Source organism: Trichosurus vulpecula, chromosome 9 (assembly GCF_011100635.1).
Source record: "Trichosurus vulpecula isolate mTriVul1 chromosome 9, mTriVul1.pri, whole genome shotgun sequence".
Taxonomy (NCBI): Eukaryota; Metazoa; Chordata; class Mammalia; order Diprotodontia; family Phalangeridae; genus Trichosurus; species Trichosurus vulpecula.
The window spans coordinates 155,319,447-155,337,490 of NC_050581.1; the positions used below are offsets into that span (position 1 = coordinate 155,319,447).

The 18,044-nt window shown below is 41.3% G+C and overlaps 1 protein-coding gene across 3 annotated transcripts in view; it reads left to right on the forward strand.

Annotated features, from left to right (window-relative positions):
- The first annotated feature begins 11,694 nt into the window (after positions 1-11,694).
- The window catches only part of SSUH2 (ssu-2 homolog), a 153,541-nt gene continuing 147,191 nt past the window's right edge, over positions 11,695-18,044 (forward strand). For 2 of the 3 annotated variants that reach the window (XM_036739762.1, XM_036739765.1), the window contains exon 1: positions 11,695-11,867. The gene's annotated coding sequence lies outside the window, so the exon portion shown is untranslated. The remainder of the gene's footprint in view (positions 11,868-18,044) is intronic. The other variant, XM_036739763.1, reaches the window with a different exon arrangement.

The window sequence follows — 18,044 nt, forward strand, 5'->3', positions numbered from 1 at the left end:
GACTGAATGGAAACATGTTCAGCTACATATAGTTTCCTATTTGTAAAATGAGCTAGAGAAGGAGATAGCAAACCACTCAAATGGGGTCACAGAGGGTTGGGCATGACCAAAACGACTCAAGGACAACAACAACAGTCTACAAAAAGTACAGAATTCACAATCAGAGCACCTGTGTCCACATCCTGACTCTGCCAATGTGACTCTGGGAAAGGGACAACCTTGCTGGGTTCAGTTTCCTCGCCTGTAAAATTAGTAAGCTGGATGATGCTAATAACGACTGTTTTTTAAGCCATGTTTGAGAAATACTGTGTATACACACACACACACACACACACACACACACATATATACATATATATCTATATATATAACCTTACATTAGCTAGGTATTAAAGGCAGATAGTTAACACAAGAGATAAAGTGCTGGACTTGGAGTCAGGAAGACCTGAGTTCCATTCTGACCAAGCAGGTGCGTGACCTTGGACAAGTCATTTGACTTATTGCTGGCTCAGTTTCCTTATCTGTAAAATGGGAAGAAAAATGGCACCCATCTCCCAGGGTGGTTGTGAGGGTCCAATGAGACAATGTGTGTAAAATGCTTTACAAACCTTAAAGTGTCATAGAGATATCAGTTCTGATTATTATCCCCATCTTACAAGTGGGGAAACAGAGTCTCAGAGGGGTTAATGGATTTGCCTTTGGTCACATAGCTAGTCAATGTTAAAGGTGAGTTTTAAACCCAGCTGTTTCTTGATTCCAAGTCCAGGGCTCTCCCTAAAGCTGCTCCCCACTGACCTCTCAAGTGACCTTCTAGTGCTGATGTGTGTGTATTCTAAGACAAGACCCTAGTAAATACCTGATGGCTGAGCACCCAGCGGCTAGGACTGCTCTGTTCTCAAAATCAATAGTTTGTTTATGGAACAAACAAGCTCCCAAGGATTCCAAGCCCTCCATAATGAATGTTTGGGTACTGCTTTGTTCTTCTGGTCTCTCCAGAACTGTTGTGTTTACATCTCAATGTTTAGGGTGCAAATCATTGGCATTAATGACTGTGTACAACGGCTGATGAGAAGATTCCACAGGCCTCACAACATTATCGATCTTCAGGGGAGGTGGTGGAGCAGAGTAAAGGGGGCTACACGGCCCCTTGGAGAGTACATAGGATTGGGGAGTCAGGGGATCTGAGTTCTAGTCTGGGCCCCAACACCAAAACTGCTGATGTGATACTGGGCAAACTACTTCCTCCTTTTTGAATCTGACAAATTAGGGAGCTGGATCAGTCAGCTTTCTAAGGTCCTTTCCATTTATAAAATTCACAGAACCATAAAATCATTGAATTTCAGAGTTGGAAGGGAAATCAGTGGCCATCGACTCTAATCTGACCAAGAATTCCTGTTCATCACTGGCAACATCCAGTCTCTCCTGGAAGACCTTTAGTGAGGGGAGCGGATCCCATTACCTCCCAAGATACTTTTGGAGATTCTTATGGGGCATCTAGGTCATGCAGTAGATGGAGTGCTGGGCCTGGAATCAGGAAGACTCCTCTTCCTAAGTTCAAATCTAGGATAGACACTTACTAGCTACATGACCCTGGGCAAATCACTTAACCCGGTTTGCCTCAGTTTCCTCATCTGCAAAATGAAGTGGAGAAGGAAATGGCAAACCATTCTAGTTCCTTTGCTGGGAAAACCCCAAATGGGGTCACCAGGAGTTGGACACAACTGAACAACAATTGTTAGGAAATTTTTTCCATGAGCTTAAATTCATCTCTCTGAATTGTGTATCTATTCTCCTAGTTTTGCCTTCTGGGGCCAAAATGGAACAAATCTAATCTTTCTTCCATGTGACAACTCTTCAAACATTTGAAGATCTCTCTCATGGCAATGGAAGCCATAAAGAAGTATTGTACACCAGCTGAAAAAAGTGGTATTTGAGGAAATATTCTAAATAATGTTCTATGAATAAAATATTCAACACACCCTATTCAATGTTAAACTTCTATAGCAGAATGAGAGGTGTTACAGTGTCTATCGGACTTGGAGATGGGGATGGTTTGGGTTCTGATCCCATGTCTGATACTTATTAACTGTGTGACCACAGGCAAATCATTTATCCTCTCTCAGCATCAGTTCCCTGTGCTGTCAAGTGGGAATGATAACACCTGTAGGATCTCTCTCAAAGGCTGCATGTGAGGATCAAAGGCGATAATGTATGTACAGTATTGGTTATTCATTTTGTTATTGGTGACCCCTGATCTTGTTGACTCTGAGTCTCTGTCTCTTTGTCTCTCTCCCCATCTCTCTCTCTGTCTCTCTCTGTGTTTCTCTGTCTCTGTCTCTCTCTGTGTGTCTCTGTCTCTGCCTCTCTCTCTCTCCCAATCTCTGTCTTTCTCTATCACCATCTCTCTGTTCCTGTGTCTCTGTCTCTGCCTCTACTAGAGTAGCTGAGCAGTCATTCAAAAGCCACAGGTGGTCCAAGGATGAAGATTCTCTACCTTTAGGGTCCTCTCAGTATATAACCCCAGGCTAGTCCCATCCAGGCCTCCAGAATCTTCACCTCCTACAAAGAAGGACCAACTTAGTTACTCCCGAGGCACCTAAATACACCTGGGCACTGCAGAAATAAAGCATCCAGTGGAGTGAGAGGAGGATGCTAGTATGACACAAATGCAGCAAAACTGTTGAGAGAACAAGCAGGAGATTTTTTATCTCTCTCACGCATGATCCATCCTCCATCCCCCAACAATGGTCATTGGGAGGCAGCGTGATGTACCAGGAAGAGTGTGGATAGAGTGATGGACATGGAAACAGGATGACCTGGGGTCAAAGACTTTCTCTGATGCTACGTGCCCCTGAGCAAGTCACAGATCCTCTTTGGGGCTCAGATTTTGTAAAATAGGGATAATGAAGTACTTCCTTATGGGTCATCTAGAGGAGCAAATGAGATAATGTACATAAATTTGGTTACAAGCCTCGAATCCCTTTATAAATGGGAGTTGTTATTGTCATTGTTAGATGTACTGATAACCCCTACTGAGGGGTCACCATGTTTGGTTCTTTAAACAAATCACTAGGAAAGGTCCAAAGACTCTATACAGCTTGTGTAGCTATAACCTAGATGTAAGGGAGGAGGAGTGGGGTCTCCATCGAACTCAGCTGATACAGAAAGGCCCAAGTCATCACAAGACAATAATGTATCCAAGGTTGCTATACCTCTATTAATTAATCTAATTTTTAATTAATCTGATACCTCTATTAATTAATCTAAAAATATCACCATTGACTGCAATAGTCAAGGAAGGTTTCCAGAGAAGGTTAGTATCCAGGTAAACACTTGGAGTCAACAAACATGAGTTTTAGCCAACTAGTTGTGTGAATTTGGGTAAGTTCCTCAGCTATGCTGAGCCTTGGGGAAATGCAGATTATTCTCTACTCTACTCTTTTCAAAAGGCTATTATGAGCAACACATTAGATAATGGATATGGAAGTGCCCTCACAGTATAGAGAGTGCTGTATGACCTTGAAGGACTTTGAAAAATGATAATTATTGGAAGATGAAGGTTGGAACACACGTGGGAGAGAACATTGTGAAGCCTGAAGACCATTCTCTGATGCCAGTGGTGTCGTGTAAACATGAGAGAAGTAGAACAAACTTTCTGAAATCCATTTTATGCTGATGTTTTACTGGAAGTCTGTGTTCTTATTTTAAAATCATTTTTTGTACGTTGTTATGGTTCAGTTTTCCAGCAGGAGATGTTCTTCTGATAATGTGTCATGGAGAAGGACATCCTTTAGAACTTGAGATGAGCAGAGATAATACAATGGATGTGATTGGAAAGGGAAAGAATGCGTGGGAAGATCTGCAGAGACAGGTGCGACAGTGGTCCGAGGACCCAATCAGCTGCCAAAGCCAGGCTACCAGGAGCCAGATTTGTTACCTATCCAGGTGCCCTCTGAGCCAGGCCAGCCTGGATTTATGAAGATAATGGAAGACTCTTGTTACATGATTATATATACAAAGACACGGGCTTGTCGAATCCTGGTATAATGGAGACCAGATGAGGAGGCAAGAGAACTGGATTCCAGTCCTGGATTGGACACTGACCTACTGAATGATCTTAGGCAAGTTATTTCAACTTTCTGGGTCTCTGTTTCTTCATCTGTGTCATGAGGATGCTGAATAATGATTAGAGCACCAGACTTGGATTCAAGAAGACCTAGGCTCCAATTTTCTACCTCAGACACTTACTATGACCCCAGAGGAGCTGTTTAACCTTTCTGAGTCTCAGTGTTTTTAATCTGTAAAATGGAAAATATTAATAGCTATCTTACCAGTCTAGGGATCACTGAGATAATATAAATGTACAGAGGGTGATTTTCAAGACTTAAAGCACCATACATATACTATATTATATATACATGTATAAATATATATATACATATATTATATATGCAAACTATTAACAGCCATCATGAACAGCACCACTACCATCACCACCATCCTTCTCCTCCTCTTATTATTACTATTGAGTTCTTTTTTTTTTTTTGAGAGGAAAGGCAGGGCAATTGGGGGGGTTAAGTGACTTGCCCAAGGTCACACAACTACTAAGTGTGTCAAGTGTCTGAGGATGGATTTGAACTCAGGTTCTCCTGACTCCAGGGCCAGTGCTCTATTCATTGTGCCACCTAGCTGCCCCTATTAAGTTCTTTTTAAGGTTCTTTCTACCTCTAATAGCCTATGAGCCTATAAGTCTATTCTATCCATGCCCAAATGAACACAAATCAGTTAACCAGCATTTGTTAAGCTCCTACTATATGCCAAGCACTACATCAAGTGGTGAGTGTACAAAGAAAGGCAAAAAACAATGTCTGTGCTCAAGGAGCTCATAGTCTAATAGGGAAACCACATGTAAATAGCTATGTACAAACAAGCTGCATATAAGAAAAACTGGAGATAATGATAGAGGGAAGGCGCTGGCAATGAGGCTGATTGAGAAAGGTTTCCTGTAGAAGGTGAGATTTTAGTTGGGACTTGAAGGAATCCAGGAAGCCAGGAGGTGGAGAGGAGGAAGGAGAGAATTCCAGGCATGGGAGACAGCCAGGAACGACACTCAGAGTAAGGAGTTCGCGTGTCTTGTGTGAAGATCAGCAAGGAAGCCAGTGTCACTAAAAGGAAGAGTACGTGGGAAGGAGCAGGAAGGTATAAGAAGACTGGGAAGGTAGGAAAGGGCCAGATTATACAAGGGTTTGATTTCCAACAAATAAAAATCCTTTATTAGTCCATCTGTATTAATAAGGTTTCGTTGTACTTTCTGTGTTGTTGTTACTACTGTTCAGTTGTGTCTGACTATTTGTGGTCCCATTTGGGATTTTCTTGGCAAAGATACTGGTGTGGTTTGCCATTTCTTTCTCCGTCTCATTTTACGGATGACAAAACTGAGGCAAACAGGGTTAAGTGGTTTTGTCTAGGGTCACACAGCTAGTAAGTGTCTGAAGTCAGATTTGAATGCAAGTATTCCTGATTCCAGGCCTGTCACTCTATCTACGGAACTACCTCGCTGGCCCCTATATCCCAGCCTTCCAATACTGGCAATTTCTTCTGGCAAACCCAGATAAAATCAAACTTTTGTGAAGGCAAGGTAATAATGATAATTGCTGACTTTTGCATAGCAATTTAATGTTTTCAAAGCGTTCTATATGTGTGATCTCATTTGAGCCTTAAAATAAGGCTGTGAGATTGGGCTACGTATGTTATTATCCCCATTTTACGGAATAGGAAACTGAAATTCTGAGAGTTTAAATGATTTGCCTATGGGAAAACAACTATTGAGTGCCTGGGGTGGGATTTGAACCTAAGATCTTCCAAAATCCAAGTCCTACACCCTTTCCTCCATGCCAAACTACTTCTGCATCTACAGAGAAATGAAAAGCTAATAGCATTTCTGTATCTATTGTGGGCTTAGGGAATAGCAGTAATGAAGTCTTGTGAAGAAACTGGTTACAGGCGTTGGAGAGGTATGACCAATTTGGTCTGTAGGTGATAAGGATAATTATTCTTGCTTTTAGATAAACTAAAATTCAGTGAACATTATTAAATACCCAGTATTTACAAAGCATTTTGCTAAACACTGGAATTTCAAGATAAAAAAATCCCTGCCATCAAGGAGTTTATAAACCTGTAGTAGTCTTTCAGAATGGATAAAATTTAGCACCAAAAAAGGTCCATAATTCATGGAACCATGGCCTTCTAGATTTGGGACCTTAGAAGTCATCAAGTCCCAATGACGTCCAATTCAGGAATCTCTTCATACCATCTCCGACAGGGTACTATGCCTCTGATTTAATATTCCCAGTGGCAGAAAGCTCATGATCTTGTAAAGCAGGTTGCTTCATTGTTGGACAGCTCTAATTATTAGAAGATTCTTTATTTTTGCTAAAACTTTCTTCCCTGTGCCTTCCCACCATTGATACTAGTCCTATTATTCCCATTTTATAGATGTAAAAATTGCCCTCTAAAGCTACCATAATCAGAGTTTGAGAATTGGTTGGCATTCTGGGATTTCTTTAGCAGGACAAACATTTCCTGGGAGCCATTAGAGTTGAACTTGAGTCATGTTTGGGAGTTTTAAAATACACACACACACACACACACACACACATACACACATACACACTCACACGCACACACACTTTGAATGAGAAAACTGAGAACAAAAAGTGTGTGTGGGGGTTTAGTATCTCTAACCCTGTCTGGGACTTAATGATCCAAACTGGAAAGTACTAGGATCAGTGGCACAAGAGCACTGACAGAAGAAACCAAAAGGAAAAACAAAAGAGGGCAAAACAAAAGCAGAGAAGGGAAAGACTGCCTTGGGCTAATTGAACTTTGCAGGAACCTTTGAACAAAGGACTCAGGGAGAAGCTGCAGTGTGTACCCCCTACTTTAAGGACTGAGAGAAATTCCAAAATTTGCTCTTTCCTCAGTTTTCCTTCCTCATACCTGTCCAGTAAGATATTCTAATATAACGTGCTTGAATCTTTTCTGTCTTGAATTTTTTTTCTTGAATCTCTGCTCTCTAAACCTAAAGGTTTCCTATATTTTGATCTTCCCTCAAATACAGACAATATAAGGATTAGTTGAAGTGTGATGTATAAAAAAAATTTAAGAGACATATTTCTGGGTAAATAATCATTTTATTAATCATGCTAGCAGAAAATTAATAAAAGAGGTCAGTGGCACTTTCAAATGCCAAAGACCCCTCATGGAAAGCATTCAGTCACATGCCCTTAGAAGAGTGGGTGTTCTTGAGAGTGGCAATCAATTCGGATTGGTTAATAAGTAATGAGAGAATTAATATTATAATGAGAGGCGGGGTTATTTTATGAGAGTGTTCATCCCCTTCACGTTCAGAGTTATGATTTCTATCTGTGTCTTTTTCTCCATCCTATTTCCCCCTGTTTATGCTTTTATTTCTCCCTTTCCCCTTCTCCTCCTCAACAAAGTTTTGCTTTTGACCGCTGCCTTCCTCAGTTTACCCTCTCTCTTTATTTCCCTCCCTTATCTTACCGTTTCCCACTTGCTACCTCTCCCCTCCCTTCTGACCACCCCCCTCCCTTTTTTCCCCCCTTCCCCTCCTACTTCCCGTAGGACAAGTTAGATTTCTAAACTTATCGGGGTATGTTATTCCCTTCTTGAACCAGATCAGATGACAGTAAAGCTCAAATACTGCTCTTCTCCCTCCCTTCTTTCCCTCTACTATAATATGTTTTTGTGCCACTTCATTTGGTGTAATTTACCCTTTTCTACTACCTCCTTACCTCTTCTCTCATAGCCCTCCCTTTATATCTCTTATTTATATTTTTAATCTTTACATCAGTTAATTTATACAGGCATTCACAATCTATGTATATCCCTTTCAATTGTCATAATAGCTGTCCCACTCTCAAGACTGACATATATATGTATATATATATAAAACATACATAATATGATATAATCCCACATAAATATGCAAACAACCTGCCCTTATTGGTTAATAAGGTTTGTGGGGGTTTTCCCCCCGGTTACCTTTTTATGTCTCTCTTGAGTTTTGTATTTGGAGATCAAATTTTCCGTTAAGTTCTGGCCTTTTCATCAGGAAGGTCTGGAATTCCTTTATTTCATTGAATGTCCATCTCCTTGCCTGAAAAATTATGCTTAGTTTTGCTGGGTAGTTGATCCTTGGTTGTAGTCCTAGCTCCTTTGCCCTTCGAAATATCATATTCCAATTTCTCCTGTCTTTTAATGTGGAAGCCGAGAGATCCTGTGTGATCCTGACTGTAGTTCCACAATATGTGAATTTCTTCTTTTTGGCTGCTTGCAGTATTTTCTCCTTGAGTTTATAGTTCTGAAATTTGGCTGTAATATTTCTTGGTGTTTTCAGTTTGGGATCTCTTTCAGGGGGTGATCGGTGAATTCTTTCAATGACTATTTTGCCCTCTGGTTCTAGAACCTCTGGGCAGTTGTCTTTGATAATTTCTTCGAAGATACTGTCAAGGCTCCTTTTTTCATCGTGGATTTCTGGTAGACCAATAACTTTTAAATTGTCTCTCCTGGATCTATTTTCCAGGTCAGTTGTTTTCCTAATCAAATATTTCACATTTTTTTTTGCTATTTTTTCATTCTTAACGTTTTGCTTTACTACTTCTTGGTGCCTCATAGATTCATTAGCTTCCACTTGCTCAACTCCAATTTTTAATGAGTTAGTGTTTTCATTTTGCTTTTGAGTCTCCTTTTCCAATTGGTTGATTTTACCTCTCAGGGTGTCATTTTCTCTATTTAGATTCTGAATCTCCGTGGCCATTTTGCCAATCTTATTGTTTAGGGACTTTTCCATTTTTTCCATGTTTTCTTTTACCTCCCTAATTTGGTTTTTAAAATCCTCCTTTAGCTCTTCCAGCAGTGCTTTTTGGGCTGGAGACCAGTTCATATTAGCTTTTGAGGTATCCGATGTATCTACAGTGTCATTGCTATCCTCTTCCATATTGATATTTTGATCCTGTCTGTCTCCATAAAAAGAATCTATTGTCCTCGGTTTTTTTGTGTTCTTCTTCATGTTTGTTGGTTTGCCTTTTCCTGGCTTTGCAACAAATTTCTGCCTTTGGGGCTCAGAGCTCTCTGTCCCAGCTTTCTCATTCTGGGGGTTGTGAGTCTAGAATTATAGCCTTCAGTTTCCTGAGGTGTGGGGGAGGGGTCTGGCTCCCTGACTTCTCAGTCCCTATGGGTGCTCTCCAGCACTGTTCCTTTTCAGCAATGGTCTCAGCTGTTTGTTGTTTGAGCTGATCTCTGGCACTTCCCCTGGGGGAGCAAGATTACGTCTGGGCTCCTGGTGTTGACCCAGGCTGACTCTGCCCCTCTGGGACTAATGAACTTCTACTATTTGACCACTGAAGCCCCACTTCTTTCTCCTCTGTTACAGTGTTCTTTTTTTCCCGAGGAATTCTCTGGGTGAGGGGGGGAGGGATTAGAGCCGTTTACCTGGCCATTATGTCTTCCGGAAGTTCGAGAAGCCGCGTTTCTGGGCTGCAAGCGTCAGGAGTTGGTGTTTCACGGCTGGTGGCATTGCTCTCCCTCTCCTCGCTTCCACAGACTGCCGTCCTGTGTTGGGAGGCCTGGGGATCTCCACCCGTTTCGGGTGCCCAGCTTTCTCCCAGCCTGTCTCCCACGTGGATTTCCCTGCCGGCCACTTCCACTTTGGTCTGGAGCAGCTCCGCACGGAGGTGGGGTTATTTTAATGAGGGTTTGATCACCCAGTCTTGGTCAAAAAGACTTATCTATATTTACATCACCCTGTCTAGGGTAATCTAGACAAAAGGGGAATCTACTTCTATCCAAACCTGTTTGAGTAAGACACAGTGGGCCAGAATCTGTCAATTCACTGAAAATAAAATTTCTTTACCTTTTGAACAGATCTGAGTTTTCCCAGTGGGATGTGTCTGCCCAAGAGTTCATGGCTTTATCAGCCCTGCCTTTCAAAGGCTCACTAAATAGCCTCCAGGGAATGAGGAAATAGGAGGGGGGAGGGGGAGCCTTATTCCTAATTCAGTAACTTGGTTGTTAACATGCAGAAGGTGCATAAAATTTATATTAGAAAATAGTGCAAAACCATTGTCTGAATGTGAGGAATTGTTACAACTGGGGGCTCTGAGCTATTATGATTGTGCTACTAGGTTTTTTTTTGTCTGAAGCAAAGTCCATAAAATAGCAGAGGAGAAGACCACAAGGCAATCACATTGTCCCTAGACTACAATGTTGTAGCAGGGGTGGTTAGTCAAATCTTCAGGGAGAGAGTAGGTAGGGAGAAGAGAGCCGTGGCTTAAGAGAAAATAATACCTTAAACCTCCCAGGAAGGAGATAGGCAAGGCCTGGGAAAGATTAAACTCTGCACTACACAGCAGTGAGGAAGAAGCAAGAAAGCTTACAGACCTTACACTCTACAGTGACACCCAGTGGTGTTACACTATACAGAATAATTTTAGATCCTTAACCCCATAGTCTCTTGTTAGATTCAGCCCCTTGTTGTAGCAAGTCAGGATCTTTTGTTTTAACAAACAATTATTAAGCACCTATTATGAGAGGTGGTGTAGTGAGTGGTACTATACTGTTGTGAATGGATTGCTGGTCTTAGAACTAGGAAGACTTGGTTTCAAATCCTATTTCTGACACATACAGACTGGGTGACCCTGGGTGAGTCACCTAAACTTTCAGTGTTTCAGGTCAGTGGTGTCAAACTCAAATAGAAAGGATCTATGCAGGCTGAATGCTGACTTAGAAAAACACAAATTAACATTATCTATATTGCGTAGCATTTTTATTTATTTTGTTAACTTTTCCCAGTTACATTTTCATCTGATTTCTTCCTGAACATCTTTTGTAGGTGACTAGGGGAAGCTGTGAGTTTAATGCCTATGCTCTAGGCAGTTTTCTAAGACTCTAAGTTGTAGAGAAAGCATCAAACTGAATTTGTAGAAGTATACCCATCTGGGTATTCCTTATGTCAGGGAAATCATAGTTCCAATTCCTATTTTTATCTACATGTCAAGCATGGTATGATTCACTGTACATTGTAGATAAAAAAAAACAAACCAAACCAAACCAAACCAAATCCTATCTGAGATGGGGTTGAATCCAAGTCTCTTGACTTAATGTCCAGTGTCCCATCCCTCCATCATACTATTTATTCATTACTAAAAAAAAGAGTCTTCTAAAAGCAGCACTTGATTTTCTGGGGCTCTGCTATATTCACTGGAAAAGACACGACATTTAAACTATACAAAAATCCTTCAAATCACTAATAGAGATTGACCTTTGGCATTCTCCATTTGTGAAGTTTTCTTAATGTACTGCACACTCCTTTTAACTTAAAATAGAGGGTATTGAGACCTCTTTAAAGAAGGAGAGAGGGAACTTTCAGAGCAGGGTCTTCTCCTATCTGGATACCCATTTGCTTGTGATTCTTTAATCCACTGCACTAAATTTTTACAGGAGGAAAACAGTTTGATTTTTGTAGTTTTGGGATATTTGTGGCTCTTTAATTCTTTCTCCAGCTGTGTGCTGCACCATTTTCTACATTCCCCAGACACTAAAAGGCACAAACTTTAACCTCATTTGCGTCACTTGGGCTACGCATGAGATCCTACTCTTGTCTGAGAGGTCATTCTGTTGAAGGCTGGAGAGAGGGAGGAAGGAAGCGGAGAGTATAAGGGAAAGGTCAGGGAAGAGACCCAGAGAGAAAGGGGAAAGCTGTATTTCCTGGCCATTTTGACAAACACCGATGGAGAATTTATTGCATGCATGAGATTTTACTAGATATCATAGGAGATACAAAGGTAAGTAAAAAATGGCCCCTCCCTTTGAGGAACTTACATTTTAGGAGAAAGGACAAGATCTGTACTGAATAACTATGGTACCAGTTCAATGTATGGAGACAAGTTCAATGTAAGTGGGTAATTCAAAGTGATGAAGGCATTCAGAGGGGTGATGAGTTCTTTCATAGAAGATGGTCGATTTGTTTCCTGGAGTTGGGTGAAGAGGCAGGGGCAGTGGCATTGGAGAGGTGAGTAAAAATGGAGACATGTAAATGGACAGTAGTATTCCAGGTAGGGTCAGGGAGAATTTGTTGATAGACCAACAGCTGTTGATGGGAGGTTTTATGATGATATATTAAGAGTAACTTGAAAGATGGAATTCGGCAGAATTCTGGGAGTGAGGTCAGAGGAAGGAACTGGATTATATGATGTGAGGGGTATTTTTGGTGGGAAAGAACAGAAGGAAAGCCCCAAATGCATGAAACTTTAATTTACCATCATAAGTCCATACTTTTGGTCACCCTGTGCCACCTTCCCCCTCCTCCCCAGAACCTTCTTTTTAAAAGACACCAGAAGAACTCAGGACATGTTTGATTCAGATAAACACCATAAGACCAGACCAGATCATCATCTTTTATACATTACTCATTCACACTGGAATATACAATAAACTGGGGGATTGTGGTAAGATGCAGGTCACTTCATTAGTCCCCAGCCTAGTCTCTCTCAGATTAGAATTTACCCAGACCCTTCTTACTTTCTTTCTTTTATATGCCGCTCCATGAATTTTCTAATACCTAACTGAGGCACACCACTATTCTCTTTCTTTACATACTCACTCTTTTTTCCCATGTACCAGGCTAACTCTCTCAGCTACCATTGGCACTAACAGTTAGGGTCACCAGAGGGTGGCTTTCTTCTCCCATTCAGGGTTCTATCAAAAGGTAATCTTGAGGGGCCAGAGTATTTAGGTCTTATTGAAAGGTTCCCATATGTGTGTAAATCTACTTGGGAATATAGGGCTGGATTCACACATGGGCAGGTAGGTGGTGCAGTAGATAGAGTGCCAGGTCTGGAGTCAGGAAGACTTATCTTCCTAAGTTCAGGTCTGGCCTCAGACACTTACTAGCTGTGTGACCCTGGGTAAGTCACTTAACTTTGCTTCATTTTCCTTATCTGTAAAATGAGCTGCAGAAGGAAAGGACAAACTACTCCAGCATCTTTGGCAAAAAAACATCAAATGGGGTCAGAAAGAGTAGGACATGAATGAAAAAAATAGTTCACAGAATCACAGAATTTGTGAGCTAGAAGGGGTACCTTATCAATTATATAATTTGACCTATACAGAAAGTAACTCCCACTATAAAATAACCTAGAAATTGTTGTCCATTCTCTACAAGTGGCCTTCTGAGGAGCAGGAACCCCTCACTTCTCAAGGCATCATTTCTTAATTCCATTTTTGTGCAGCTCAAAGCAATCTTCCTTCTACTCAGTTCTGGCTCAGACTGTCTTGAGTCATCAGTCCTTCCAGAGCCAAAGCTAATTAAGAGATTTCTCATCATCACACAGAACTAACTCCTCAGTCACAAGTGGCTGGAAACAGGCACCCTAGAGTTCCATGTGTTGGATTGGAACTGGGCAGGGAATATTTACACATGTTCAGAATAACCAATTAGGAAGGGCAAATCTGAGCATGGGCAGTCCCCCATTAAACCTATAGAAATACCCTCCCACTTCACACCAACTCACCAACTCCCAAGCTCTCAATTGAATTTCTCTCTTCCTATTCATCCCATCACTTTCTTCACCATATTCAAATGAGATATTTGTAACGCCCTTAGTACAGTGTCTGGAACATTTTGTTGCTGTTTACTTGATTAGTCAGATCTCACTCTTTGGAACCCCATTTGGAGTTTCTTGGCAAAGATACCAGAGTGGTTTGCCATTTCCTTCTTCAGCTCATTTTACAGATGAGGAAACTGAGGCAAACAGGGTTAAATGACTTGGCCAGAGTCAAACAGTTAGTAAGTGTCTGAGGACAGATTTGAACTCAGGAAGATGAGTCTTCTCCACTCCAGACCCTGTGTGCTCTATCCACTGCACCGTCTAGTTGCCCCATACCTGGAACATAGTAGGCACTTAATAAATTCTTTCTTCCTTTCCTTCCTTCCTTCCTTCCTTCCTTCCTTCCTTCCTTCCTTCCTTCCTCCCTCCCTCCCTTCCTTCCTTCCTCCCTCCCTCCCTCCTTCCTTCTTCCCTCCCTCCCTCCCTCCTTCCTTCCTTCCTTCCTTCCTTCCTTCCTTCCTTCCTTCCTTCCTTCCTTCCTTCCTTCCTTCTTTCTTTCCTTTTTTCCTTTCATCTTTCTTTCTCTAAAACGACCAATAGCAGCCCCAAGACTACTTCCAGATAGGTCCAGGAAACATGGAAGAGCTGTATAGTCCCACAGTCTTGGTGCAGTGGAAAGAATACAGGCAATGGAAGTGAGACTATTTAGGCTCTAGTCAGGGGTGCGCTGGTAAATGTTTAACAACTAACTCTCCAAAAACATATGTGCACAACACCTTTTGACAGTTAACTTGCATTATTAACATTTTTGCTATCACTTTCTTAAGTCTAGACCACCACAACCCCCAATAAATCAAGCCCTGAGTTTTTGAGTGTTTGCTCATTTCTAAGGCATAAATGCTCACACAAAAATTTAACAATTGGTCTCTGAAAGATCATTTAAGCTAACACACTCTTAGTCCTGCCTCTGCTACTAACTAGTATGACCTTAAGCAAGTACCTTTATTCTTCTGGGCCTCAGTTTCCTTAATTATAAAATAAGGTGGTTGGACAAAATCAGGAGTTTCTAACCTTTTTTTGGTGTCATGGATACCTTTAAAAATCTTGTGAAACCTATGGACCCCTTTTCAGATAATGTTTTTAAGAGTATAAAATAAAGTCAATAGAATTACAAAGAAAACCAAATATATTGACATATGATTATCAAAATATTTTTAAAAATCATGTTCACAGACCCCAGTTACAGAATCACTAGATGATTTCCAAGCATCCTTCAGCTTGAAGATTCTGAGCTTGTGACTGAGTTTGAATTAAAAAAAAAACTATCCAGGAGAATAGTCTCTGGCCATTGGTCCATGTCCTTTCCATTTGTTCTTTGCTTGCAGTCATCTGTCTTTCATCTTTACCACCTATCTACTGGATTTGTGCCCTCAGCCATCCCCAATGTTTCTTTTTAAAAAATCATCATTAATTTTGTGGAGAGAATGATTTTCCCTTAGCTGCTTCTCCTCCTCCTCCTCCTTCTTCTCCTTCTCCTCCTCCTCTTCCTTCTTTTTCTTCTTCTCCTCCTCTTCCTCCTCCTCTTTCTTCTTTTCATTCTTCTTCTTGTTCTCCTTGTTCTTGTTCTTCTCCTCCTTCTTCTCCATTTCCTTCTCCTCCTCCTCCTCCTCCTCCTCCTCCTTGTTCTTCTCATTCTTCTTGTTCTTCTCCTTGTTCTTCTTCTTCTCCTTCTCCATCTCCTTCTTCTCCTTCTCTTTCTTCTCCTTCTTCTCCTTCTCTTCCTTCTCCTTCTTCCCCTTCTTCTTTTTAGAATTTGATATTATTGATTCCACAATGCTACTGAAAGCAGTCTGGATTTGGCATAAGAGGACCTGGGTTTGAGTTCTGGCTCTATAATTTACTACAGGTATGCCTTTGGGCAAGTCCTTTCACTTTCTTATGTCTCAGCTTCCTCATCTGCATAATGTGATGATTGAACAAGTGGCCTCTGAGGTCCCTTCAGCTCTCAATATATGATTCTTGGATCATCCTCTCCTCTTCGAGGAGTCTTGTGAATGTCTGGCCAACCCTGGTGCACAGTATTCTAAGCATCTGTGGCCTGATTGACCAAATAGATGTTCTCACTTCCCAGTTGAAATCTAAAGAGCTAATCAGTGAACCAGGCACATGATATGAGACCTCCACCTGTTCTCTTTTGACCTGGTCTTGTTTTGATGTTTCTGATTTACCCCCTAGCCTTACCCTTTCAATTCAGCCAACCCTGTACCGCTTGCCCCTGGAATTATCATTGTCCTCATGGATGGACTTAATTCTGGGATGGAAGCCCAGTAATTCTTTTGGTTATGGTTCAAAGGACCAACCAGGATTCAGTTCCTACCCCAGCCTGAAGTAATTTATCCTGTGAAAATGTCCAGGACTAATCTCCCTTGTTGGTTTTTATGAGCAAGAAAGATAAGGGATAACTGGGGACAGCCAAAGTGTACTTGGCCTCTGATCTCTTCCATTTTTCACATGAACAGTAAGTTTTTGGATGGGAAATGGGTCAGGGTGGGGTCTGTGGGAAGGAATAAGGGAAAAACTGAATATTTTAATAGAAGACTTGCCAGTAGTGGGGAGGGGAGTGTCTGGATAGCTATTTCCAAATATTTGAAGGGCTGTTACACGGTAGAGGGAGCAGTCTTGTTCTGTGTTGCTCCAAAGGGTAAAGATAGGGCCGAGGGATGGAAGTTTCAGGGAGATTGACTTTGGCTCAGTATAAAGAACTTTCTAACAATGAGAGCTGTCCAACAATGGGATGGGCAGCCATATTAAGTAGTAAGGTCCCTTTCACTGGCAGTATTCAAGTAAAGGCTGATTGAGCAGGATGACCTCTGAGGTCCATTCATATGCTAAAATTCTATGTTTTTTATTGAAAAAGGACAAAATCTGAATTAGTCAATGACTTAGGATCATGTATATGGAGTTGGAAGTTAACTCAGAGGCTATCTAGTTCAACCCTCAACACTTCGCAGATGGAAAAAGTGAGGCTAAGGGAAATTAAATGACTGGACCAAGGTCCCAGAGATAGGAAAGTAAGCTTCAGATGTAGGGTTTGAGACTAAACTGCCTCCCTCATGAGTTCTGCCAAATCAGAACCAGCAATAACAATAACACAGATGACCTATCTGGTATACATTTGAGAATCCTGATGGGAGCTATATGATACCCAAGTGGCATGGAGAGCATTGCATTGATTTGAGTCTTTACAACGCTAGCTTCTCAGATGGTCTTTCCAATGTGAGGATGCACTCAGCCTCCCGATCTCCTGACTCCAGTTAACAGGGAGTAATTGCTCCTCTGCAGAAATTATCTCCTGGGTGTCATTGTGCTTTTATGTCTGCCCTTTAATAATGAGCTTGGAGATGAGTAGAAAAAAGCATCCATTACCCAATGAGTGGCATAAGAAGTTGGGAAGAGATTGATAGGGAGGAGCATGGGTGGAAAAAGTAGGAATCATAGGATTTAGAGGCAGAAAGAAACTAAGAGATCTCTTAGTTTAATCCTCATTCTTTATAGAAGACCAAACCAAGATGCAGAGATAGAGAGGAAATGACTTATCTACAGACATACAGGGAGTGAGGATCAGATTGGGAGTTCAAACTCACGTTTCATTCCAAATCCAGGACTCTTTCCACTATGGCTGGCATTTATATAACCCCTTATTATTACCAAGTTGTTTGCAGATATCATCTTATTTGCCCTTCACAACAACCCTGGGAAGTGGGTATTAGAGATATTATAATAGGGGCTTCTAGGTGGCGCAGTGAGTAGAGCACTGGCCCTGGAGTCAGGAGAACCTGATTTCAATTTGACCTCAGACACTTGACATACTTACTAGCTGTGCGACCTTGGATAAGTCACTTAACCCCAATTGCCCTACCTTCCCCACTCCAAAAAAATTAAAAAAAGAAGTATTATAATATCCATCATACAGATGAGGAAATAGAGACTCAAAGAGTGATTTTAAGAGAGCTTTGATGACTCATCTAGTCTAAGTAACAACCTCCAACTTCCTTCACAGTCCTTTGTTGTTGTTATAAAAGCCCATTTTACTTATCTGTGAATGTGTCTGTCTCAAGTAAGATGGAAGATCCTTGAAGGCAGGCACTACATATTTTTTGCCACTACATCCTCAGCACCCAAGACAGTGCCTGGCAATAACAGTAGCTAGCATTTATATATTGCTTTAAGGTTGGCACAGCACTTTATTTATGTTTTCTCATAGGAACCTCACAACAACTCTGGGAAGTAGGTGCTATCATTATTCCCATTTTACAGATAAAAAAACTGAGGTAGACAGAGATTAAGTGATTTGCCCAGGGTGGCACAACTAGTGAGTATCTGAGGCAGGATTAAAACTGGGATATTACTGAT